General features: G+C 41.9%; 1 protein-coding gene across 5 annotated transcripts in view; it reads right to left on the bottom strand.

Annotated features, from left to right (window-relative positions):
• NEDD4L (neural precursor cell expressed, developmentally down-regulated 4-like, E3 ubiquitin protein ligase) overlaps positions 1–25,996 on the bottom strand; it is a 233,534-nt gene that overhangs the window by 145,280 nt on the left and 62,258 nt on the right. For 4 of the 5 annotated variants that reach the window (XM_008570211.1, XM_008570209.1, XM_008570212.1 and 1 more), the window contains exon 2: positions 2,917–2,998. The gene's annotated coding sequence lies outside the window, so the exon portion shown is untranslated. Of the gene's footprint in view, positions 1–358; positions 398–2,916; positions 2,999–25,996 lie in introns of all 5 variants that reach the window. The other variant, XM_008570210.1, reaches the window with a different exon arrangement.

The raw sequence follows: 25,996 nt of genomic DNA, 5'->3' as shown, positions 1-25,996 counted from the left end.
CTCATAGAAATAATTAAACTATTGTTTTAAATTATATTTGATTTAAAAAAATTAAAAAATAAATAAATTATATTTGATTTTTTTTTTAAAGGGTTGAGTTGAAAAGATCAAATACGGTATTTGAATAACTTTCTTTTTACTTCCCCCAAAACATGCCCAAATGAAACAAGTCCAGATATTGTGAACACTACACACAGTCTTTCAAAATTTGGAACACATTAGAAGCTGCCCAACCATTTCTCACCTTAAAAGAAAATTCACATTAAAAACATAACAGCTTTCCCTCAATGTGAATCTACTGTGATAATATATCAGACAGATATCAATAACAATCATTACCAAAAAATGAAAAACTTACTCTAAAATAAAATTCTTCATTCCATTTCGGGTTCAGCGTCTGGAAGAAAAATTATCTTGTAATATCTTTTACAGTCTTCAAAATATTAACAGTTACTAGTACAATACAGTCTACATATTTGCTTAACATTTTTCTTGACAAAAATAGCTAAGAGATTTTCAAAATGGAATAAAAGAAACATTCAGTCAATTATTTGAGACAAGTCTATAAACCAAACTAGATGGAGAGGGAGTATATTTATGAAACAAATGATTCATAGATATGAAACCATAAATTGCATGCTATCATCAGAAGGAAAAACATCAGGGACCTACAAAAAGCCATCATCAAGAAAACATGAAAATTTCCTTCAACGAACTAGCATTGATATGATTATCTATCAAGAAGGAAATAAACTTTGTGGACTTCCCTCTACCTGCTATGAATCTGTTTTGGAGAGCAATGAAGTAGATGGGAGAAGGTAAGAAATTGTTCCTTATTTATAAAAATATGAAATTTGAAGAACTTTTTAGAGAGAATATTGACAATCAGCTTTTATAACAAGGAAAAAAAAGCTGCTGGTTATAAATCAAAAGGGAATTTCCCTTTTGGGTTAAAAATATCTGTTAAATATCAGGTTAAAAAATATCTGTTGACTTATCCTTCAAACCTCCTCTCCATCTGTCCATCCATCCATCCATCAACCTACTTAAACATACATCTCACAAGAGCATGGCAAGGATACTTCTGTCCTCCTCATGGAGAAAAGATGGACTGCCCAACAGCCTTCAAAACTAAGATGAAGCACATTCTACGAAGGAACACACGTACATGTATGTCTGTACATTTGCACATGCATAATACTCTCAAATAAACACATCTCTTTAAAAATTGTGTAAAAATTTGAGACTGAAAAATTACCACCATGTCAACAGCTACAGATATTTTTTAGTCAAAATGATATTTGCCTTTATCAGCCACATTTCCTTTAACATATCGGTTAAAGAGAGAAGCAAAAAATCATCATCAGCAGCAGCACTGAGCACCAGAAAAATAAAAAACAAAACTCATACAAAACTGGCATTTAAAAAAAATCAGCACTTTCCCCACCCGCAACTCCACAGTGAATCCAATCCTAAATAACAGGGTTTCAAATTGGATATGAATGGAGCGGGAATGGATTAATGACTGAGGGGGGTGGGGAGGAGAGGAGCTGGAGAGGGAGCAGCCCCCTCCCCTGCCCGGGGCCGCAGCAGTCCTGGAGGGCAGCTTCACGGGGCGAAATGACAAACAACAACATGAGAGCACGAGACGAAGGAAGCACCAGTCACAGAGCCATGAGCAGGAGAGGATGACCGAGAGCAGCACACACATACTAACCAGGAGGCTGGCTGCCGAAAGCAGCAGAGCTGCCAAGATACAGAGCTACACCCTCAACCGAGAGAGGGACGGCGAAGGAGGACCAGAAGGAAAGACAATGCAATATCCCCAACTGCCAGCTTTGGCCCTTGGCTCAGCGTCCAGCAGGCGACCTGGGCACCGGGCTGCCTTCCCTGCAAGGCACCCCCGGCTGCACTGGTAACTGAACAAATGACAGCACCTAACACAGGGAACAATGGCCTCCGTCCTTCGCAGGCATCCTCCCCACTAATCAAAACACTGGCTTCTGTTTGCAAAACAGATTTTTAATGCCAGTCCCAATGTCAGGTGGGGGACGCACTGCAGTCACGGTTCCTTACACAAAATGACCTGGCCACAGATCCAAGGGTCTTCATAGCAGCAGGAGAGTTATAATTTTTTTTAAAGCAATCATACTGTCCAGGAAATGTCTATCAGACAGTGTTAGACTAGCTAATCAACCCCTCCACCAAAGGTAGTGAGGAAAAAATAACAGGAATGCATAAATAATACTAAAGCACCGATGAAAACATTATTTTTGATAGAAAACATGCATCTTCAATAAAGCCCCCAAATATGGAGTAGATGTTAATATATATTTTACATATGTATATAAAAACATAGAGAGAGGTGAATTAAGGTATAATTATAATTATGGAAATAAATCTTTAATGAAATCACACACATAAAACTTAGGAAAATACATATACATACACATATAACTTTATTATTAATATATTTTATGTGTTTTCATGTAGCTAAGTATTTTGCTTTCTTTGGTAACAGTTTTTTCACATTAAACCATTCCTTTTGTGCCTACCAATTCCATAAACTAGTCCATTTCATTAAATTATTTTAAATTTCCATATGAAAACTAACAATAAGAACAAATTCTTGTTTTGCAATATTCTTTGCAAGAAAAAAATTACTACTTGTAATAAGACTTATTTTCAGAATACTATTTTTTACAGTCATTAACTAAAAACCAGAATTGATATCTTGGGTTAATACTGAAAAGTTCTGGTCTACGGAGGATTTATAGATTTAATACTGAGAGAGGCTTAGAATAAAAATATTACTATCTTATCCTTAAAACATAAAGTTCTACAAAGCCAAAATCCATAATTTAATTGAATTAAATTACGACTTAAATGAAGTTTAGTAAAGGAATAAACACCTACCTTTTTAATTGTTTTTGTCTGTACCAAAGCAAGTTCTCTATTCTCATCCGCTACATACAATGAAAGTTTCACATATGGGTCACTGTAAGAAAACATTTCAAATTTAATAGGATTATACTCTTTTCATTTTAAAAATATGAAAAAAGAAAGTAGCTGGACCTAAATAAAAATGCAAATGTTAGTTAACATCCCAGCTCATATTAATTCCCCAAACTAAGCGGTAATGTTTTTAACATGCCTACTAAATCAACATATACTCTGAGAAAAGTTTCTATCTATTCTCATCCGCTACATACAATGAAAGTTTCACATATGGGTCACTGTAAGAAAACATTTCAGATTTAATAGGATTATACTCTTTTCATTTTAAAAATATGAAAAAAGAAAGTAGCTGGACCTAAATAAAAATGCAAATATTAGTTAACATCCCAGCTCATATTAATTCCCCAAACTAAGCGGTAAAGTTTTTAACATACCTACTAAATCAACATATACTCTGAGAAAAGTTTCTATCGCCCAGAGCCAATAATGTTTATAAAAAAGTCAAAAAATATGAAACTCATGTTCTAACTTTAAAGATAATTTTCCCTATAATTAATTTTAAAATCTGCCATTCTTGGGCCAGCCCCGTGGCTCGCACGGGAGAGTGCGGCGCTGGGAGCGCTGAGGCCAAGGCCACGGGCTCAGATCCTATATAGGGATGGCCAGTGAGCTCACTGGCTGAGCGTGGTGCAGACAATGTCGAGCCAAGGGGTTGCGATCCCCTTACCGGTCAGGAAAAAAAAAAAAACAAACCCTCCAGATTGATGAGCCCCCTAAAGCTGAATTCATTAGGTCTGGGGCAAAACCCTAGAACTTGCATTTCTAACAAGTTTTCAGTGATGCTGAGGCTCCTGATCTAGGAACCACACTTCAAGAACAACCATTGTAGATGCTATTTGAAAATAGTCTTTCTTAGCTATGGAAACTAAAATTTCCATTTCTAGCCACCAAACGACTAAAAAAAAAAAGCTCAGGGCCTGATTATCTCTACTACCTCCAGAACAGGCTTCCAGTGTGCAATGGAGGTGCATGCACATTCGCTTGCTCACACATGCACACACACACAGATTTATACACACACATAAAATCCCACATTATGGAGAATACCATAATCTCTGCTGCCTTCTCTTCTTTTTATGTCCCTTGGCTATCACGATTGCTGGCTATTATATACCCGCAATTAAGAGCTAAGCCTTCACGTTAATAAACAGCCACATTCCTCTACTGGTCATTTATTGACCTCAGTTTGTATTGCTGGAATAGCTCACAATAAGTAATGCATGCAGTTGGGAATTGTGGGTGGGGTCTGAATGTGGCACAAAGTGCCTTCCAGCTGCCTCTGCTGCCTTCTCTTCTTTTTATGTCCCTTGGCTATCACGATTGCTGGCTATTATATACCTGCAATTAAGAGCTAAGCCTTCACGTTAATAAACAGCCACATTCCTCTACTGGTCATTTATTGACCTCAGTTTGTATCGCTGGAATAGCTCACAATAAGTAATGCATGCAGTTGGGAATTGTGGGTGGGGTCTGAATGTGGCACAAAGTGCCTTCCAGCTGTAATAAGGAAGTCATGTCTGAGCACATAAAATCTGTTGTGCTCATTCTGGTAGGTATTAGGGTACCATCAAGAAACTTCCTGGAAGAGAAATCAGACTGAAGAGAGAACCAAAGGCCAAAGTGCCAGAGCTGGTTAAAGGACAGTAGGGTGCAAGGTCAGGAGGAGGGGAAAACGGTGGCCCAGATAGCTCACAGGCTCCTCCCTCCCTTTCTGCTGGTACTTAACCACTCTGAACTTCAGACTGACCATGAATGAAATGGGACTGACAATTCCTAACACAGAGGGTTACTGTAAGAATTAGGGAAAACTATATTAATACCAGTAACCCAGCACCGTGCCCAACACATAGAACAAGTGCCCCCTAAATGCACCATTGTAATGGTTATTCTGTCTCTCCTATCTTATGAGACTTTTGAGGTTTTCTGCTGCTCCTTTTGACTCCCTCCTTCTGCTGTGAATACCTATTTGACACTGATGACCTCACAGTACAAGCTGGGTGCTGGCCAACCACAGCATGCTAGGTATTCCCCGCTTCCTCATTATTCATACCCTGTGCAAGCCCCAAGGCGATCTGGTGGAGGAGCTCAAGCTGGTAACCTTATTCACTACAAAGCTCACCAAAATTCTTGGCACCTAGTAACTGTCCTAGTGCTGGTGTTCAGTCGAACTCAGAGCTATTAAGCATTATTATTGTGACTCTCTAAGAAGCTCAATGCTTTGTAGGAACATGTGGCTTAGAAGAGAAATTCTCTTTTGCAAACCTTATGTTTTTTCTGCTTAGTGAAGCTGTTTAGGTATCACGTTCTTCCTTTCGGCCTTCCCAAAAAGACAAAAAACTGGTACTAGGATTCAAACGACCTCCTATTTACTGAGCACCTATTATATGCCAGGCAAGGAAACAATCACCAGGAATACAAGACATTATCCCTGCCCTATTTGATTGGAAAACGGAGAAATAAAATGATGATTGTGACAGAGCGTGCCAGGAATACAACAGTCAGCAGCAGTGGTCCTTAACCTCATGCACACCAGTCATCTGTAATCCAGATGCTGGCCCCACCCTAGACCTGCTAGGTCAGAATCTCCAGGGTTAAGATCTGCACTTATCAAGTGTCCCAGCTGATTTCTATGTGCTGGTCCATCTGGGCACCACTGCAAGAGAGGAGTCTGAGGGTACACACATGGGGCTGGGAGGCAAGGGACAAGAACAGAGTGAGGGTTTTCCAGGCAGAAAGACCACAGGCAAAGGTCTACTGACACGCTGGAGATGGGATTCTGAACTTTAGAAGTCTGGCACAGCTACAATCTGGAAGGCTCAGGGAGAAAAGGCAGCTGGAAAGGGAACTGAGGCTCAAACCACAAGGATCCATCTGTCCCTGCTGGAGCTCAAGTCCTGGCTCCCTCTATGTGTAGCTGTATGACTTTGGGAAACTCACATAGCCTCTCTGTGCCTCAGTTTTACTATGCATATAATGGGAATAATAGCAGTACTTCCCTTATGAGGAGACTGTTGAGAAATTAAAATTACAATAGTGCTTGACATGTAGTAAGCACTCAAAAGTTAGCCACTGCTGACATCATCATCATCATCATGGGGTTGTTGAAATACAGAATACTCATGATCAGATTCATTACAAGGAGATACAGAGAGGCAGCAAGGATCAAAAAGAAAGGATTGGGAGGAAAGGGGAGTCCACATCAACCTCTGGGTCTCAAGCCTCTTGATAAATTATGTCACTATACAAGGGGCCCTCAAATCTTCTGCTCCATGTTCACAATGGTGCGTTTGTATGTAAGTTTGTGAGGCCTATCAAATAATGACGGTCTGAGCTGTCCATCATCAGAGAATCATTCAACTATTAGTTTAAACATTCAGCCTAGCCTCCAAATTCACATATCTAGCTCAGCAGACTATAAAATGTACCCTGAAGAGTCTTAGGTGCCTCAGTATTTTTCACTGAGTATTACAAAGTCTAGAAGAAAAACTACTTGAGAGTTTCAAGCTGTTCACTCACAGGAAAGGTACCTCATGTGCACACCAAAGATTACATTGAGGGAAAAGATAGAAGGGTGATATCACCTTATCTTAGATATATGAGATACACCAGAAATTTTGCATGAAATCAACAGCTAGAAGACAGATCCTCTTAACTGGGATGACATCATAAGGAGTCTCACGGACCCTCAGTAAAAAAAGCACCAGCACCTACTCTCTTATCATCAAAAGTCTTGGTCAAAAATCCATCTCGTTTTGTAAAACTTCCAAGAGAAGAGCTTTTTAATTGCTGTCTCCTTCATTCTCAGCCTGGAGCCCAGTGCTGAAAATCTGCAACTCCTCTCTGGGTCTCTGCACCAGTTGTTGCTAACACTCACAGAGAGACTCCAGGCCTGCACTGACCTCAACTGGGCTTAAAGAATTCTGAGATGGAAATCTTATTCAGGGGTCTCAATCCATCTTCATCCCCAATTAAGCAAAAGACAGCGCAGACCAGTTCCTCACTCGGGGAGAGTAGAACATGAGACTTTCTGGGTTCGTCCCACTGTTCAACCTTCCGGGACACACTGAATAATGACAGTTCTGACACGTCATTAATGCTGTGATGCGTGCCGATTTCCATCTGACTCACCGAAGTGTTCTACATTCTTCCACACCTATTACTTACTCATTTTTTATCAGAATAGCCTTTGCTGAGATCCACACATTTGAAGGGGGCGGGGCAGCGAGTGGGACAGGGAGGGCAGGAGTTGCCTCCAGGGGGCAAAGTGTCCCACATGGATTACATTCAGACACGGCCTATATATGATCAGCTAGCATTATGGCATGTATTTGTGCGCATCATTTCTTCTCTCTCACTTTCTAGGGGTTTTTTCCCTCTTATTTTTAAGCATTTTGTAAATGTTATTTCCTTATTGAGCATATAAGTAAATTTTGTAACGCTGACAGTGTTATAAATATGAAAAAGAACAGAGAAACCTTCAATAAAACAAGTTGTCATGTAACAAAATGGGTTTTGCAATGCACCTTTCTCTGGGTTAGCCAAGTCTTAGTGTGAGGGGTAGTGAAAATAAATTTGAATCTATGGTGCTGTGTAATGTGCTGTGTCCATTATCTCTGGGCTCTTTGCTAACAGGGAACAAAGACACAATCCTTTAACAGGCTGTCCCGGTACCACATTGAGCTCCTTCCTCCTTCAGGGAAGAATTATTGCTTCCTTCAGGGTGTGGTCGGTGGTGATGTTCCCTTGGGACATATGGTTGAAAATGAAGACCTTTCTCCTTGTTCTTCCAATGTCAGGTATCTTGGAAGGACACCTTTAGGAAACTGAAGTTTTTCTCTAACAAACTGTCTAAGACCGAAAAAAGTTAACACTTCCTAAAGAGAGGCAGACATTGTAATACTCTACTACTGGGAAGACAAAAGTAGTGTATTCTAAGTTCTCTGGAAAGCAGCATGGCAGTAGTATCAAGAGCATTCCAAGGATTGACGCCCTTTCATTCATTAAATCTATTTCTAAGGATTAATCCCAAAGAAATAATCAGAGATGTAAATATTTATCTACAAAAAATACTCATTACAGTATCATATATAATAAGAGAAAATTAGAAGCAAATTTCCAGCCCAATAGTGAAGTAATTAAATTATGGTACAATTGTGTTAGAATATTATAAACCATTAAAATGTTTTCAAAGAATATTTTTAAATGAGAGAAAATAATCATGGTATATAACTTTAAGGAATAAGTGGGACCTAAAAATATGACTAGTTCAAAAAATATATAAGTGAGCAAAGTACAGCTAAAAAGTTAATAGTCATTCTCTCTAGATAATAAGCTTAAACATTATCTTTATTTTCTTTGTGGTTTTCATTTGTTTCTAAATTTTCTATTGTGAGCAAGTCCTACTTTTATGAATGCAAAAAAGTTACGAAAATGTCAATAATAGTTACACACACACTTCAACTACAATATACTCTCCAATGAGGCACTGTACCTTGTAATTTCATGGCCAGCCTACACCTCAATAACAAACCCAAAAGGGCTTCATATATTTTTTCTATGCAGAAAATTGCCTTAAATAGATGACTAAAAATTTTTGAGAGAATATGCACATACATTTTAGCCCTCAAAATTTGAAAGGGATGAAGTATACTTTGAAATACATCACTCATCACTAATACTGGCAACGAGCCACTTATTTAAATATGTACGATTTTTCAACAAATACAAGAGAGCAGTGGATCAGATTACAGTCAAGTGCATTTTTATGTCAGCCCTAAGCAGGGCATTGAAACCTTATGGCTTAGCATATTCTATGAAGCTGCTGAAAAAATATACACTTTTGGATATTTCAGTTATGATGACTCCGTTGTTTGGAGCAACTAGTGGTTTACCTGTACCCTAAAACCTCCCCCAGTCACTTAAGTCTTGTAATCTCTAGTAAGAACTGACTGCCTCCTTGTATTCTCTTGCCAATCACTCAAGGATCCCAACTTTGGGTCACAGACTCCTGGGAGCCAGGGGACAACCACACGTGCTTCTTCTATCTCTAACACACATGCACACAGCTCTGATTATATCTATGTAGGTATGTAGTGACTCATGAAAATATTTAAGCTAAAAGAGTTTGTTTAAAAAAAAAAAAGTTTGTTCAAGATCAATGTTCTCTTATCTTCCGGTAGTGTAAATACTGTTCAGTGGAAGTCACTAAAAGGGAAAGTTTCATCTGTAAATTACTAAATACCCAGTCAGCTGCCACAGGAAATGAGTCTGTGACTTGGCTTTCATCACCTGCCATCTCTATTATATATCTTCCCCATATATCTGCAGATACCAGAGGTTAAGAAAGCATCTCTTTCTTTTATGCTGTTAATACTTTAATAGAGCCGAGAGCAACTCATAAGGCCATAAGGAAAAGGCAAAACAAAAACTGCCCCCTTTCCAGAAACTGTTTTGAAATTGATTTAATTCCACAAATAGTCACTGAGTGTACACCATGCACAAAAGACTACAGTGGGCACCAAGGTGGGGGGTACGGGTAAATAGACCACAGACCCTGCCCTCAAAGAGGCTATCTATCCCTTTTCTCCAGAGAAACCAAAGTCAGACAAGAGTGAGTGTTCATAATGCAGACTTTGCCTTTATGAACATTGGCTCTCTCTCTATGTATACTCACATATATAAAGAACTCAAAGAAGTGTATCAATGATTATTCTAAGATAACCCAAAATGCAGGAAGAACTTTATGAACAGTGGTAATAACCTCTAGTATCATTTATTAAGCATCTTCTGGGTGCAGAGCACCATGCTGTGCCCTGTATAGACACTATCTCTAATCCCTACAGCAAGCCCAGCAGGGAGGATTTTAGGATCCCCATTTCATGAATGAGAAAAAGAAAATAAATGGTTGTGAGAAAGCAAAGAAAAATTTCGGGATAAATCACATCAGTCAGTCTATTTGTTCTTGCATGAGTCTGGTGGGAGACTGAGTTTCCAGCCCTGCTCCTCCAGTTCCTTCATGGTTGGAAGAAGAAAATTCAATCCAACCAGAACTTGATAAAAAAAAAAAAAAAATTCAAGGATACATTCTTGTTTAATTATGTATTTTTATAAATTGGCTCCCTCCATCCCCAATCTATCTTTTTATTTTATTTTTTTTCCTTTTTGTCTTTTTTCGTGGCCGGCAACGGATCGCAACCCTCAGTGTCGCGCCCATACCGGACCGGGACCGGCAACGGGATCGCAACCCTCGGCGTTGCTCCCGCACCTCGCTCAGCCAGTGAGTGGCCGGTCTGTATGTGGGATCCGAACCCTCGGCGGGAGCGCCACTGCGCTTCCCAAGTGGCGCACTATCACAGTGCGCCACCGGGCCAGCCACCATCCCCAATCTATAATGCCAGTAACCTAAAAAAACACGTACACAGACACAGAATTGCACTGAAATCAAGTATGGGAACCGATTTCCAAACTAATTTTTCTCTTGTAACAATGAAAACCAGTTCCTTGGCTCATCTCACTCATGTCCTTATAAACTAACTGAAAATAACGCTGGTCAAGCAGGGGAACTCTGAACTTGAGGCCAAAGTGAGTCCACACTGAGCTGTGTCTAACTAGAAAAGAAGGCAAGTTCTAAACTAAAGAAATACTAAGGGAATTCAGCCCTTAATAACTAAACAGGGAGAAAAAGGTTCTTATTTTTAATTAATTCTGGAAGAGTCATGAGTTCCCAGAGCACAGTTTGCATTTTAACTTCCTGATCACTGCGTGCTCCCGGGATGCTAGGGCTAAAGACGGGCACACGGAGGCACGGAGTACCCCTTCGGCATCACAGTGGTGGATGCTGCTGAGCACCTGGGTGTGCCTAGTGCCCAGGAATAAAGGTGTAGCAGAGGGAGACAGGGTTCAAACTAGTAAACAGCAGCAGTAAACCCCGTTACCAGTGCTATGCTGAGAGTGGGCTGCACAGGGTCAATTTACCAGGCAGAAGGGAATGGTGGAGTTCACTGGTAGACAATCATGCAGATAAATATGTGGCAGGAAATCACCTTGGGAACCCCTGGGCCCATATACAACCAAGAAGAAAGGGAGATTATAGGAGAGAGGACACCCTCATCAGCATGAAAAAACTTAGCTGACTGGCCCACCAGTGTGAACAGCGGAGTCCCTTAGAACTACCACATCTCCAAAGCTGGCCACATGCTGGAGATTCTTCCTCGTGTCTGACTCACCAAGAAAGCAAGTACATTTGGATCTCAGTAGTTTCAGCCTGGTTAGATCTGACAAATCTGAGGGAGTGCAGATTTTTAAAAAATCCTTCCTTAAGTTACCTGAAGTTAGGTGAGACTGGATATTGAAGGATTCTAAAGAGAACCTTGGGGAGGCTCTATAACCATCAGTAGAGTACTGTTCTTACCCACACCACCCTGACCTTGTAAGGGTGTATGTTTGAGCATTAAAAGTTTATTCCACCAAATGACTTTGTTTTATGGATGTATACGTTTCCCCCTGTTCCTGCAGCCCTGGATTAGAAAGTGTTAGATAATCATGAGGTAAAGGTACATGGGATAGATTAAGAGAATGTACACAGAACAAAATGCACTTCTCCCATAATAACCGTGGAGGTCAGGCCTCTTTATATTTAACAAACAGAACACAGAGTCCTTCTTCTGCTTTTGCCCTAAGCTTTAGAATTTCTATTAGGCAGTAATGGAGAATCCAACTTAAACCACCTGTCAGTAACAGTCATATCTGACTGGTTCTCCAAATATGTCAATCTAATATTTTCAGTTTTCAGTCCACTCAGCCCTGGCATGTATTCACTCACTGGTATACATGCTTTCTTATGCTTTCTCTCCTTCCCCTTACAGAAATCCTTCGTTCTTCCAGGCTCCAAGCAGCCAGCACCTCCTCCTCCTCAATTTCTCAGAACAAACCACCCTATAATAATCAGCCTCTCCACTCTCTGAATTCCTAGTCTTGACTATTGAGACCACTCTTTTCCACTGAGTCATGTGCCCTTCTGTACCATTTGTCTCTCTTCAACTGTGGAAATCTTAATTCTCTTTAACTAGCTGCAAGTCATTTAACGCCACTGCCTATGTCTTAGGCCCGTCTGTACTTTCCATGGAAACTTACCTTGCACAAAATGGGTCCTCAATAAATGTCTTGGCTGTCTGACTTCTTATCATTATGATAGAGTAACTTCTTCCCAGGGTGACACATTTGGAAACACTGTCTTCCTTGAGTTGTCAAAATGTGGAATTACTTATCATATTTACTTTATGCCTGATGATGAATAACTGGATACAGAATTTATTTTCCCCACATAAGTCTCACTGTGCTGAACATGCTTTGTTTTCTTCAACTTTTCCACAATGTTGGAACCACAGAGTCATTTCTCAGAGTGTCCCAAGTTAAAAGCTCAAAGATACTCAAAGAAACCACAAAATGAACCAAAAATTTTTTTCTAAAAAAGTCTCTAAGTTTCACAGTGAACCTCATTTTAGCAACCATATTACCTGATAACCAAAAACTAAAATCATGAGCCACTTTTAATTAACTAAACTAAACCCACGGACATTTTAAGTGATTTGTGGAGTTGATATGCTCCTGTGTGAAAACTGAAATATTCAAATCTAAAGGACACAAGAAATATTCATGTTTGAGGACTGATTGAGGGAGAAAATAATAAAACAGTTAATTCCAGAAACCCTGACTGGACTGTTGATAATCACTTATAAACTAGAGAGGGAGTTCACATTAGGAAATGGATCCTCAACTCACCATATAGCATTAAAAATTTTTATTCCAGTTGCTTAAGTTCTCAAGTATCACTGCTCCTGCTAATACAGTTTGTCACTGACCTTTTTCAAACCCCGAGATAGTTTCCTTTCAAAATAAAGATGTGTAAGCCTCAACCTAGATGTGAATTTTCACATACCAAAAAAGCTCTTAATAAAGGCAAATGATTGAGAAAACCGCCTCTGAGTTAAGCTCAAATTTCTGTGCAGCTGACATGGAATGAGATAGTATAAGCTGAAATAAGATAGTATTAAACAGCAATGACAATTACACCAAATACGTGCCACTGTGGATGCAGCAAGCACCACAGAGACAAGAGCTCTCTTCCCCACGGAGACATTAGGGGGCAAGGAAATGTGTTAATTACTGCAAGCAATGTGAACGTGCCTCTGGACTTTCTCATTCTATGGGAGTAACATACAGCAGCAGCTATTGTGAAGCAGCCGTTGGAGATCTCAGCAATTAACGCTCCACAGCATGCCTGCTTACAGTGTGCCTCCTTATAAGTGAGCACAAAATCTCAACCAGACACAGACCATATAAATGTAAGAAATGGTATCAGGTGTGGACCACTATCTAATCAAACACCACTTATTAATTGATAATTAGATTTACATTGTCTATATTCTACAGCCCATAATTTTGAAGAAATTCTAAAAGGTAAAAAGGTCCCATAGAGACTTGGGAAAATATAGAAAAATGATCAGGGCCCCTCAGATGTTCAGAATCTTGCTGAGCATTTGATGTAAATATGCACGTGCACCCAGGTGTTCCTTCTTACTGTCTGTGATTGCGCATGTGTACCCAGGTGTTTTGGGTTATGGACTTCCGTATAAAGGACTAACAGCTGTGATACAGGGTGCTTTTCGGGACACGTCGGGAAGCGACTAGTGTGGCTGCTCTTAGCTCTGAATAAAGCCTATTAATTTTTCACCCCTGGTTCCCAGGACCTTTTCTTATTACCTTGCTTGTAGACCTGCATGTGGAGGGTTTGTGACCCAGCCTGGACAACGGGCTCGAGGGGTCTGTGAGCCCTAGCTTTACAGAGACACAAAAGAAAAAGACAAAAGTCCCCTTCTTTTATATGTGTAAGGCTATACAGCTATGCCAGCTGTCACGCTGAGGGAATAGCTATGCCAATTGTGTGGCTAGGGCAATACATAACTAAAGCCAAAACGTTTCATTATTTTAGTTATACTAAGTTCCCATTTGTATTGTCCAGGCTAGGGGTTAGGGCCCACAGACCCTTCAAACCCACTGTACAGACTGGGTCACCAGACCCCCGCACATGCTAGGCTGGGTCACAGACCCCTCACACGCAGGTCGACACTAGGTAATTGGGAAAGATACCAGGAGCCATTAGCAGACAACGGGAGCTCAGTTCTCAGCAGTAGCAGCAGCAGTGGTGGTGGCCTCTCGAAGGGTCCTGGGGGCCCTGGCGGCAGCGGCTCCCCCATGCACCCCCACCCCCAGGCATCCTGGGGGGAACCATGGATCAGAGCCATTAGTCCTTTATACTTGAGTCCGTAAACCAGGACACCTGGGCGCACATAGGCAATTACATAGATAGCCAAGGAACACCTGGGCATACGTGCATATTTACATCACATGCTCAGCAAAATTCTGAATATCTGTGGGGCCCTGACCATTCTCCTTCACTTCCCTACTATATGATTGGTAAAGAGCTCTACAGCAGAACAGTGTTCTTCTAGTACCTTAATGTGCATAATGATCACCTGAACAACAGGTTAAAAATATAGATTCTGATTCAGTGGTGTAAGGGGAGCCCCAAGAATACTCATTTCTAACAAGCTCCCAGGTGATACAATATTGCTGGTGGGCATAGCAAAGCTCTAAAGGAGATCCAAATACAGCACACTGGAAAGAACTGCAGGTGTGGAAGACTGCACGAACTCTCCCATAAGAACTCAGACCTAAGAAACACAAAGTTATGGGTGGATGCCTTTGTCTTGGGCTTCTTTTCACTCTGCAGCAATCCCTGGGCTCACATGCCCACACTCCACCAGGACTATTACCCACTAAGTGATGGCCAAGTCTGGTCTGCAGCCAGGACCTCAGGCTTGAGCACCAGCAAGTACATGAGGACCTCTCTGGTCACCCCAACCTCACTGATAAAGCACCTCAAGGATGATATTCACTGCAAACCCTAACCTCTTCTTCTCCACATCTTGTCAATGCAGCCAAATATTAACCCAAATCACCAAAGCCAAATACATGGGACTCATCCACTCTGCCTTGGTTCTATGTAACCTTGTAGGAAGAGTGAAGGTAAATGGTCAGGGTCCCTCAGATGTTCAGAATCTTGCCGGGCATCTGATGTAAATATGCACGTGCCCCCAGGTGTTGCTTGGTTATTGTCTAATGTAATTGTGCATGTGCACTGGTGTTCCTGGGTTGTCTGACTCACACCTAGATGTTCTAAGTTATCGGACTTAAGTATAAAGGACAAGTGGCTCTGATCCACAATACTCTGTCCCCAGGGAGGCCACTGCTGCTGTTGGAGGCTGTTGGTGCCAGGGCCCCCAGGGTGCTCCGGGAGGCCGCCACTGCTGCTGCTAAGGAAGCTGAGGACTGAGCTCCTGTCGTCTGCCAACAGCTCCCAGGATCTTTCCCAATTACCTAGCTCGTGACCTGTATATGAGTGGCCTGGTGACCCAGCCTGGCACACGAGGGGTCTGTGACCCTGTCTGTACAACGGGTTTGAAGGGTCTCTGAGTCCTAGCCCAATAAACCTACAACCCATAGTCCAAGTTATTGTGGCACACATGATCTGCCTGATTCTGGCCCCTGCCTGCCCCTCCAATGCCATATTCCATGTGCCTTATACATTTAAAGTGGAGTGACTTTGATTTTTAGTTCTCAAGCACACCATGCTTTTTCCTCTGCTAGAAATGCCCTGCCCCCACCTGGCTGCACATAACCTTAAAGACCAGCTCAGCTGCCTCTAAGACTTCCTAGGCCCCAAGCCCCACTCCTCTTGGCAGAAGCCTATCAGCACAGCAATCATTTATTCAGGTGTCCCTGTTTGCTACTGATCTGGAAGCTCCTTGTGAACAGGGCCATGTCTTGGTCACCTGAATATACCACGTGCCAGTCAAACAGTAGGTCTGCAATAAAGGTTTCTTTATAGGGCATTGTGATGGCCCTAGGCATCATGGGAGTCAGGTGAGTGGGGTAAATCTTAGCTCTGCAGTGAGTAGATGCTGTTAAATATCACTGTCTATATTGTGAAACATATGTATAGATCACACATGCTGGGCAATGGCCATCTTTATTATCTTAAGGTGTAACACTGCTAAAATAGGAGAAAATTGGGTAGAAATAAAAAAGCTTCACTTTCAATTTCTTGGTTATTTTTCTGATGTTATGACTCAAACAAAAAAAACCCCAATAATGATGGAGCAGAAGCCGAAAGTGAAGGATAATCCACTCCTAGGGAGTCTGAACAAGAGGCAATTAATAAAGGATTAAGGCTAAGTAAAACCACAGTGAACGTGTAACTGCCGCATGTTGCACGCTGAAAACGAGAATTGCAATTAGGTAGGGAAAACCCACAATGGGTAAAACATTCACTATGCCAATGAATAGCTGTAAGGAGTTTCACAAAGCTATTTCTCTGTGGACAGACCTCTTTCTATAAAAGCAAGGAGGCCAAACTCCAATCCTTAGAAAAAGCATGTAAGAAAGGCTGCCAATTAGACTTTGAACTTGTAGTAAGAGCCACCTAGCTAATTCTATTATACTAATACATAAAGGTGGGGCGACATGACCTACAGACAACTCCCATCCAAGTGTTGACAACTGAAAAGAAACCACAGCCTCCAACCGACCAGAGCCAGGATCATGAAGACCCAGAGGACACCTGCAGGAAGACCACATGTGACCCCCTTCACAGACCCTTCGAAGGCTCAGGTGTCTGGTTTCCTCTCCCATTCCTTCATTCAACAAATACTGAGCACACACTACCTGTCAGGCTCTGTTGTTCTAGGCACCGGAAACACACCAGGGAAGAAAATAGATAAACCTCCTACCTCTGTGGAGTTTATGTTCTACCGGGGGGAGAAAGGTAGTAAACAATACAGAATGAGCTAGTAAATTACACAGGGTCAGAAGATGAGAAATAGTAGAGATACGAAGCACAGCAAGGAGGACCAACACTGAGGGTGGAACATGCTGGCTGCAGGGACCTTTCTGATTTTGTGAAATCTATGACTGAGCAGCAACTAGAATGTAATATCGCTCACTGGAGAGAAAGGCCCTAAACTAATCTACAGTTGTGGATTTGACAAAGATAGTATTGTTTTTCTTTAGTGGCTGCCTTGGTTTACTTGATTTAGGGAAACACAGCAACTCAACTGAGGGCAGGCACTCTGAAGTAAGGTACACTCAGGTTTGTTTTCTGGCTCTGCCACTTGCAACTTGAAATAATCAGAGGCCATAATCTGTTAGCTAATCTCACCAAACGGTGGGGCAAGGCCTCCGTGGGATGTGTGGACGCCCTTTATCACGGCGGCCAGCACTTGGCAAGCTACTGCTATTGTTAGCACAGTACAGATTTAGACCATAGTATGTCCCAAAGGCTACCCCTGTCCCCAAGCACAGAACAGGAACTCATTCCCTTGGTCACTTGAGAAACTCAGAAAAATTACTTGACTCTCAGAGGTGCTGAATTAAGAAGTTTCAGAAGTAATGGAATACATCTCATGAATGCATTGCTCTGCGTAAGTGTAATCACATTTACTCGACTCCCCAAATTTATCCTCTAGTGGCAAAATAATAATTTATCAGCTTTGGTTTGAGAGGTTGCTATAATAAATCTTAACTTTAAAAAAAAAAAGAAAAAGACAAGAAAAGGAAAATTAGAGCTCTGGCATTGGAGGTCACTTAATCTATCACAATTCCATTTGACAAATGACCACAGTGGGAGATAAAGGATCCTTCTGTAAGGCCCCATAGAAGACCCCAAAGGAGGCACTCCCTAAAACATGGCGCTTTTCTCTTCCGGGTCCTAACAATCTCGCTGGCGCCAAGGTGCAGCCTATCAGGAATCATTACCCGCCCCCGGCCAACCAACTACCGCCCCGTGTACTGACCACCCTCTCCCGGAACCGGCTCTGTATAATGTGTGCTTCTCCCCCGAATAACGCGGAACTTCTCCGGTGAACTGTCAGCTCGGGTCCCGTCGTTCTTTCACCTTCCACTTTACGTCAATGGTACAGCCACAAGTTCAACCTTGTACCTCTATATCTCATCTGCCACACCTCTTACAGGGCAGAATGAATAATTCACGCTGAGGATAGTCCATGGATGTGAGTGAATGTTCCTAGTTTCCAATATTGATTAGATGAGATGAAACCTGAGCATCTTTAATGAGTGAAAATTATCTTTTTCCAGGAAATATCCTTTCATTCTGCTCTAAGATTAGTGACCATTTAACCTTCTAGGCACAATGGTTTATAGATTTCTATGGGAACTAGTAAGTTGTATGAGAACCCTTTCAGCCGTGCCCCATCATGGCGCTGGCTCCCCTTCTCTTCCACCTTCTCCTTCCCCCCGACACCACAATACCTTCCTGCCGGCGCGAATCGCAGGCCAATCAGCACAGGCTCCCTGCTCCTGGCCCCTTAGCAACGCAATCCATCCAATCCCCGAACGTCCCGTGCGCTCAGCAAACCTATCAGTGCTCTTCTAACCCTATAAAAGCAGATGTGCCCGCTGAATAAAAAAAGCCTTCTCCGGCGAGCTGCCTTGCGTTTGTGTCTCATCCTTTAACTGGTGCTGAATTTTATTCCTTTCAGGAATGATGTTTTAAAAGATTTCTTAAAGAACCTTTTTTTTTAAAAAAAACCACTAACCTAGTGTCATCCACAACTTCCATACTAATCAAAAACAGCCATATTGGCAAATGTTAGGAACTTCTTCCAGAAGAAAACAAAACTGGGCTGTCTTATAAAAGCTCATCCACCCATGCAGTTGTTATTCCCTCACCCTGATTTCTTTATGTCCCCTAACACTATCTCTAATTACATTATCTGTTGAATTTGTTATTATAGGTCTCCCCCACCAGACTGAAATGAAGCTTCCAGCAGGCAGAGAGGCAGGTGGCTACAGATGGTTGTGCAGGTCACTGGCCAGGCCCTAATGAGTACCTGGCCCCTCCTGTTTACCCTGGTGTCTCCAGCACCTAGATTGGAAGTGGCCCCTGAGGGGATCAGTACATATTTGTTGAATAAATGAATGAGTTTCACCTTAAGGCTGGAAGGTCATTTAGACTAACTGGTGCACTCTCCATTTGGGAGCTTGCAAATTGCTCTTGATTTCGCTCTCTGCTCACACTTCTCCTCTCCCCTTAAAAAGAAGCAAAGCAAAATATAGATGTGCAACAAAAAGGTAATTTAATTGTCACACAGATAAGACCAGGATTAGGCAATTGCAAGAGGCTTCAGAGGAAGGCCTCCTGCTGGAGGCAGGTGAAGAGGCTGCGGCTGCTCCTGCCCAGGGACAGAGGCAGTGGGCTGCCCGCCTCGCTGCTCTGCTCAATCTCACTGCTGAGTTGATGAGTTTTTTCCCCCTAAACCAGTAATTGAAAAAAGCCAGCATCTTAGTTTAGCAAAGTCTGCAGTCCTGTGTCATGCTCAAAATCAACTTTTAATGGCAATATCCCTGAAAAGGGATGAACGCATCATCTCCCAGGATGTGCACTTCTGCACAGGTGGTAGGGCCCTGACTGGTGTCTTCTGACTTCTCTCTACTCCCACCCCTGTCTGACACTCACACCTTTGGGCTTTCATAATCTTTCCAGCTGTTAAGTTCTTTGTTTTCTCCAGAAACAGAGGGTTCTCCTGGCACACATGAGGAAAACCACTCCACCCAGGGCAAGTGGCCTCTCATCAATAAACAAAGATTTAAAAACAAAATTAATTTTGTAAACCGGCTAATGAAACTATGGGATGTTTTCCCAACCTGATTAATTTTACAAATCACTTAAGTCTATATTGTCTTTAATCACCATCTTCAGTACAATGCTTCAAAGTTGTTAAAGTATCTATTTAAAAAAAAAATCAAGTAAAAACAAGAATAAGAAAAGTGTAAAAACCAATCAACCTTTAAAAAATTTAGCTCAATAAAAACTGAGATACCCTCAGTGTCTAGCACAAGAGATAAATATTTGGTAACTGAATGACTAAAAGAATAAGAAGACAAATTATTTTCAAGTAATGAACAGGCAAGTGACTTAAGTAGTCCTTTCAGTGAGTTCAAATAGATACACAAATATACCAGAGAGAACAACATCCAAAGAGAACAAATATCTTTCAGATAACTCACTGTAATATTAACCTCAGATACAATTATGCGCCTGAAACAGGGCAAGAGACAAAAAGTGGAATACATCAAAAGGCCTTAAAGCCTGCCATGCTGTTTCCTTTAATGAAGTTAGAAACTTCCTTGAGTCTTGAGCCCATCAACTGAGCATGGCAGATCTTGGCCAAAATATACTACTTGACCCTGTTAATAGAGGTGAAAGGTTGAAATCCCTGTTCTGACTGAGGCTCCCAAAGATCACACCCCCAGGATTCTAAACAGCCTCTGCCCAGGAATCTATGACCACATGCCCTCTGATAACATGGCAGGGTTTCTAGTCATTGTCCTGAGTCAGAGGTGGCTGTTGATAATTGCATGTGATCCTCTCGTCTGCAGCAGGCCAGTGAGTAATAGTGAGGTGAGCTCGACAGCTGACATCACTGAAAGCGGTGCCTTTGTGTGTGTTTCTATTAAACTCCCTTGACTGCACGTGATCACATCTGTGTCTCCACTTAATCTGAAGGTTAAGAGGAAGGGACACAGGTGGGCTGTGGGCAGGCAGCTCCCGGGTGCCACCCAGGTGCCATCTCACAGGTGCCTATCCACAGCCCACTGCCCACCTGTGCCCCCAGGTTCTAAGAAAACCGGACCAGGCACGCAGGCAACACAAGTATTTACTGTTGGTGAGGGTGTGTCTAGTGACCCTCTGGGATTTCTGAGCCACTGGGAACATAGTTGAGATAGATTCTGAAAAACAACTAACAACATGTGCTTCTGCCACTGCCCTGAAGGTGAATGACCTCAGAAACCTCTGGGATCCAAGGTGAGAGATGAGCAGGCTGCTTCCAACTCACCCATAGAAAGGGTTGTCTTCTGCATGACTAGCACATTACATCACAGTTAACTCCACACACACAAGGAGGAAATTTCCACCGAGGTGAAAGAAATGTCATGTAAACGGCTTCACTTGAAATTGATTTGGAAAAGCCCTAAGACACAACAGGCTGATGGAATAAACACTGGCTGGAATGAAATATAAAAAACAAAACAAGCCTCCCAGCCCAACACAACCATCACAACCACAAAGGCTTTCTGTTCTATCCATGGCCTCTAAGATGTTGTCAGTAAGTACAGGAAGTATAGAGGACTCTCCACTATCACCACATCCACTCAGCAAGCCATTCTGGAATAAAACCTGTATATTCCTCAAGTAGTGAAATTCATGTAATTCCATTCCTGTGTTCATTTTGTACGGCTTCCTTTCATTTCACAGTGACAAGAGAATGTCCTAATCGTGGTGTTTTAAACATTTGGTTGCAATACAGGATTCCACAAAACCTTTTCTTTAAAATTTAAAAGGTAAATTCTCATGAAAACAACAGCAATGAAAAAAGCTTAGGAAAGTTGTAACAGCTGTAACCGATCATGATTCCTATTTCTTTTCTCCTAATTAAGTAAAAAACATTTCTTTGTACTCACTTTTTTGACTCTACCATCATTCCCATGAGAATTAAAGCTCACTTTGTCCTCCTCACATTAAAAAAAAAAAAAAAGCCCATCCCTGCAGCATCCTGGTCAAAGTCCTTCTCTTTCTGTTCACTGCTGATAGAAGTCCGCAGCCTAGGGATAGATACTGCATGGATACTTCAAATTCCCCCTTCCCGGGCCCACCCCGTGGCTCACTCGGGAGAGTGCCGCGCTGGGAGCGCAGAGGCCACGGGTTCGGATCCTATACAGGGATGGCCGGTGCGCTCACTGGCTGAGTGCGGTGCGGGCGATACCAAGCCAAAGGGTTACGATCCCCTTACCGGTCACAAAAAAAAAAGAAAAAAAAAATTCCCTCTTCCCTTATATAGTTATTTGTTTGCTTTTGTTTCCTTGATTAGTAGAATCTAATTCAAATGTGTAAATAGCATAGTTTTCGATGTAAAATAACGCATTTTCTTGAGAATAATTCAGGTTTGACTGTAGGCTGTGATATTTCACATTGCTGATACATTTTATTGTCTTAGAATTCCAGCAATCCTAATCAACACTCAGTGACATTAGAAATATGTTGTTGAAAGTAACCTGGCTCATTAATATGAAGGTGTGGCCCGCACTGAAATTTATTTCAGGCTTTGGCAAGGTACGGATATATACTAAGTAGATAACTAACAGTTTATGAATCACCATTAGATGAGACAGTAAAGAAACAAAAAAATCACGTGTTAATCATAAGGTATACTTGCATGTATGAGTAGTGAGGGTGGGAAAATGATAGTAAAACCTAGAGGAAAAATTCAGTTGAGTAGGTTCTGGGTTTTGATTTTTGTTCTCTCAAACAAACAAAAAGATAATAAATGCACTTAAGCATAAATCGTGAAAGCCAATTACTGAGGGGGAAAAAGATTTCTGTTGCTACCAACCAAAAATTCAGGTGTAAACCATAAACCATTCTCCAAGCAAACCATTTCATGACCTAAGATGGTATTTCTTTTTTTTTTTCCTTTTTGTCTTTTTTACTGACCGGTAACGGGATTGCAACCGTCGGTGTCGCGCCCATACCGGGGACCGGCAACGGGATTGCAACCCTCGGTGTTGCTCCCGCACCACGCTCAGCCAGTGAGCGGGAACCGGTCTCCACATGGGATTCGAACCCTCGGTGGGAGCGCCGCCGTACTCCCAAGCGGCGCACTCTCCAATGCGCCACCGGGCCGGCCCCTAATATGGTATTTCATTTGAAGCCACGTACACCTGGTGTCTCCCTCTTCTCCAGTGAGATTTCAAATTCAGAAATACTCAGAATAAGACCCAAAACAGAAAAGGAAGAAAAACACAATCATTTTCTCCCAAACCAGTGATTTCTAAATCAGAGAACAACATTCATAGAAGTTAAGTGCTCTATGTTTTTCATTATTGTCCAAAAGAAAGTGTCCATTATGCTTTTCATTTTTGGAATGAGAACTATACCTTTTTCTAAATAGTCAAGACAGAGACAAGAAAGCAAAGAATAGCGAATCAGTAGAATTCAGATCACAATTCTTTTCAAGTTTCATTCTCTTCCTACCTCCTTTCTATACATAAGGAGAGCAAAACTAATCGACTACAGCTAAACCAAACACCGAAAAGCATTTATAATGGAAAAATCTTGGTATGTGCTAGAATGCCACTGACATACAAACACGATTACACCAAAACCCAACTCTGTACCAATAAATGCATTCATATAACAAACGCGCAGTGTTGTCTTTGTTCTTACCCATAATTTTCCTCAAGGCTCATAAAAAACAAAGCATCTGTGCCTGCTGGAAAGAGTCCGGTTGGGCTAGTGTTGCTGGAAATGTATCTCAGCGACCCTTGGGCTCCCTTGCCCCGTCTTCCCCCTTACTTGTTTGAAAGTCCTCGCACACCTCTGCTGAAACTCCTGGAACACCAGCAAGTTTTAACACAACTGGGAAGGAATGCAACAAGCTTGCTACTTATACCAATGATTCATTTCAATGACGGCTAGAAAGAAATGCTGGTTGGTGGAAAAGGCAGTTGAATCCAGCTCCACCCTTATTGTAAGGATTGGGTAACTCCACTCAGCTCCACAATTAGCTCAAATCATTACACAGCGCCACATCGCTCGGTCACCTGCAACTGTTCCTGTAGCATCTCTTCTGCAAATGAGAGTCCACAGTGGCTAGAAAGATGAACCAAGGGCTTATCATATAGGATGGGCAATAACCAGAGGCCACATGGTTTTGTGAATGACAGTAAACCTGGCTGGGCTGTTTTGCTTATTTAAAGCTGTTTCAGAGTTTTGGAGCATATAAGCATTAGAAGTCAGCCCTTCCCCTTCATAACTAACTCAGCTTCTGTCCAGTTCCTGCATGCGAGAGCCTGAACCAAGGCAGGCTGGAGAACACAACTTGCTGCCCCCAAAGACCTTAAAGTCTTGAAGGGGAGAAAAGAGCAGGAATAAATACAAACTACAACAAAAAACAGATAGGGGAGGATTTGGTATCATACAAGAAACAGCCCCATACCTTGTAAATCTACAATCTCTGGTGTGCAATCCTAGTTTTTCAGATTCCCAACTGTGTGCTCTTAGGTACACATCAAGGGCATTAAAGGGGGCCTGAGAGGTCAACAGCACTGTGTCCTTGTTTAAGGGGACAGTCTGGGAACCTGATGACTCTTTACTGAACTCCCAAGGGCAAGTCAAGCGTGTTCTCTCTGGCTGGTGCCTGGCATTATGATAGTCCTCTCCTCTTGCTTGAAGAAGTCACACCCTACTCTCCAACCCACGCAGCGCCCCATCCTGGCAGATGTGGCTAAAATAGGAAGTGTCCCCAGTTGTAGCAAAAAGCCAATTTTCCACATTCACTCCAACTGGGTGGCATGCTCACTCGTGAAGTGTTCCTGGCACATCAGCTGAGAAACCCTGCAAACCAGACTCAAGTTGCCACCAGTACTCAAAGGCTGGGATTCCCAGAGGTGGCAGGAAGAAAGACAAATCCCCGGGGAAGCCAGCAACCCCTTGTAGCTGTGAGAGGGTCACTGGAGGCTTAGTGGACCAAGTAGGCACCAGGTGACAACTAGAAAACTTACACCCTCACAGAGAGACAGGCTGACAGTGCCAATCATTTTCAGTCAAATTCTCAAAACGAGAGAAATACCCTGAGATTTTAGTATCCAGCAGGTGAGGACATACAAGTGCTAATCAGACTAAATTTAAGGGCAGGAATTTCATCATCTTTGATTACATCTGAAATTATAAGATTAAGCTGCAATGTTTCAGAAATTTTCATGCCGGTTGCAAGATTAAAAAATAAGAACCACAATACACAATAAGAAAATATTAACTAAAGAAGCCGAATAAGTTATTTAACAATTTTCCTGTTCCCTTAATGATAAAAATTACCTATATTTTCCATCAAATGTTCCCCTAATTGTGATGGACTGAATTGTATTCCCCCACATTTGTAAGTTGAAGTCTTTAGTACCTCAGAATGTGACTGTATTTGGAGATGGAGACTCTAAAGAGGAAATTAAGTCAAAATGAGTTCATTAGGGTGGGTTCTCATCTAATATGATCATGTCTTTAATAAAAGGGAAATGCGGAGACAGGGACAGATAGAAGAAGGAGGGAAGACGGCCATCTGCAAGCCAAGGAGAGAGGCCTCAGTGACACCAATCCTGCTGACACCGTGGTCTGAGGCTGCCAGCCTCTGGAACTGTGAGACAATAAATTTGAAGTGTCTAAGCCACCCAGTGTGTGGTACTTTGTTATTGCAGCCCTAGCAAACTAATACACTAATTAAATAATTGCCTCATTCCAAGTATTGATATAAAAAATAAAAACAATTCACATTCCCGATTAATAACCATTCTTCCATAACCATATGCTTCACGTTAGTATGCTCACTCACTCCCTCCCTGTCCAGGGAGGCTCTGCCTTGACAAATGCATTGAAAAACCTCATCTAGATGAAAAATTTTAAAAAGCTACTGCACATTTTCAACTCCAATTCTGCTACCTCCATTTTAGTCAAACTTCTTGAACGAGTGGTTCACATCCAGTTCCCGTTCACCTGTGTCTTCCTCCCTAACTCACAGAAATCACTTCTGCTAAATACACATTAAAATGCAACGGAAACTAATCAACAACAATCTTAGCACTAAATTCAGAAATGTTAACACTGGAGGGAATGATGTTAGAAATCATAGTCCAATTCCTCTGTCTAGAGGCGGAAATTAGGTCCCATCCAAGCCAGCCACCACCACCTGGGAACGGACGCTAGAGTAGATTCAACCCAAACACCCAGTCTTTTTTTTTTTTTTTTTTTCCTTTTTTGTCTTTTTTCGTGACCGGCAACGGATCGCAACCC

The sequence above is a fragment of the Galeopterus variegatus genome, unplaced genomic scaffold (genome assembly GCF_000696425.1).
Source record: "Galeopterus variegatus unplaced genomic scaffold, G_variegatus-3.0.2 Scaffold582, whole genome shotgun sequence".
Taxonomy (NCBI): Eukaryota; Metazoa; Chordata; class Mammalia; order Dermoptera; family Cynocephalidae; genus Galeopterus; species Galeopterus variegatus.
The sequence above is the reverse complement of the archived record's forward strand: the minus strand, read 5'-3'. Positions and strand labels throughout refer to the sequence as shown.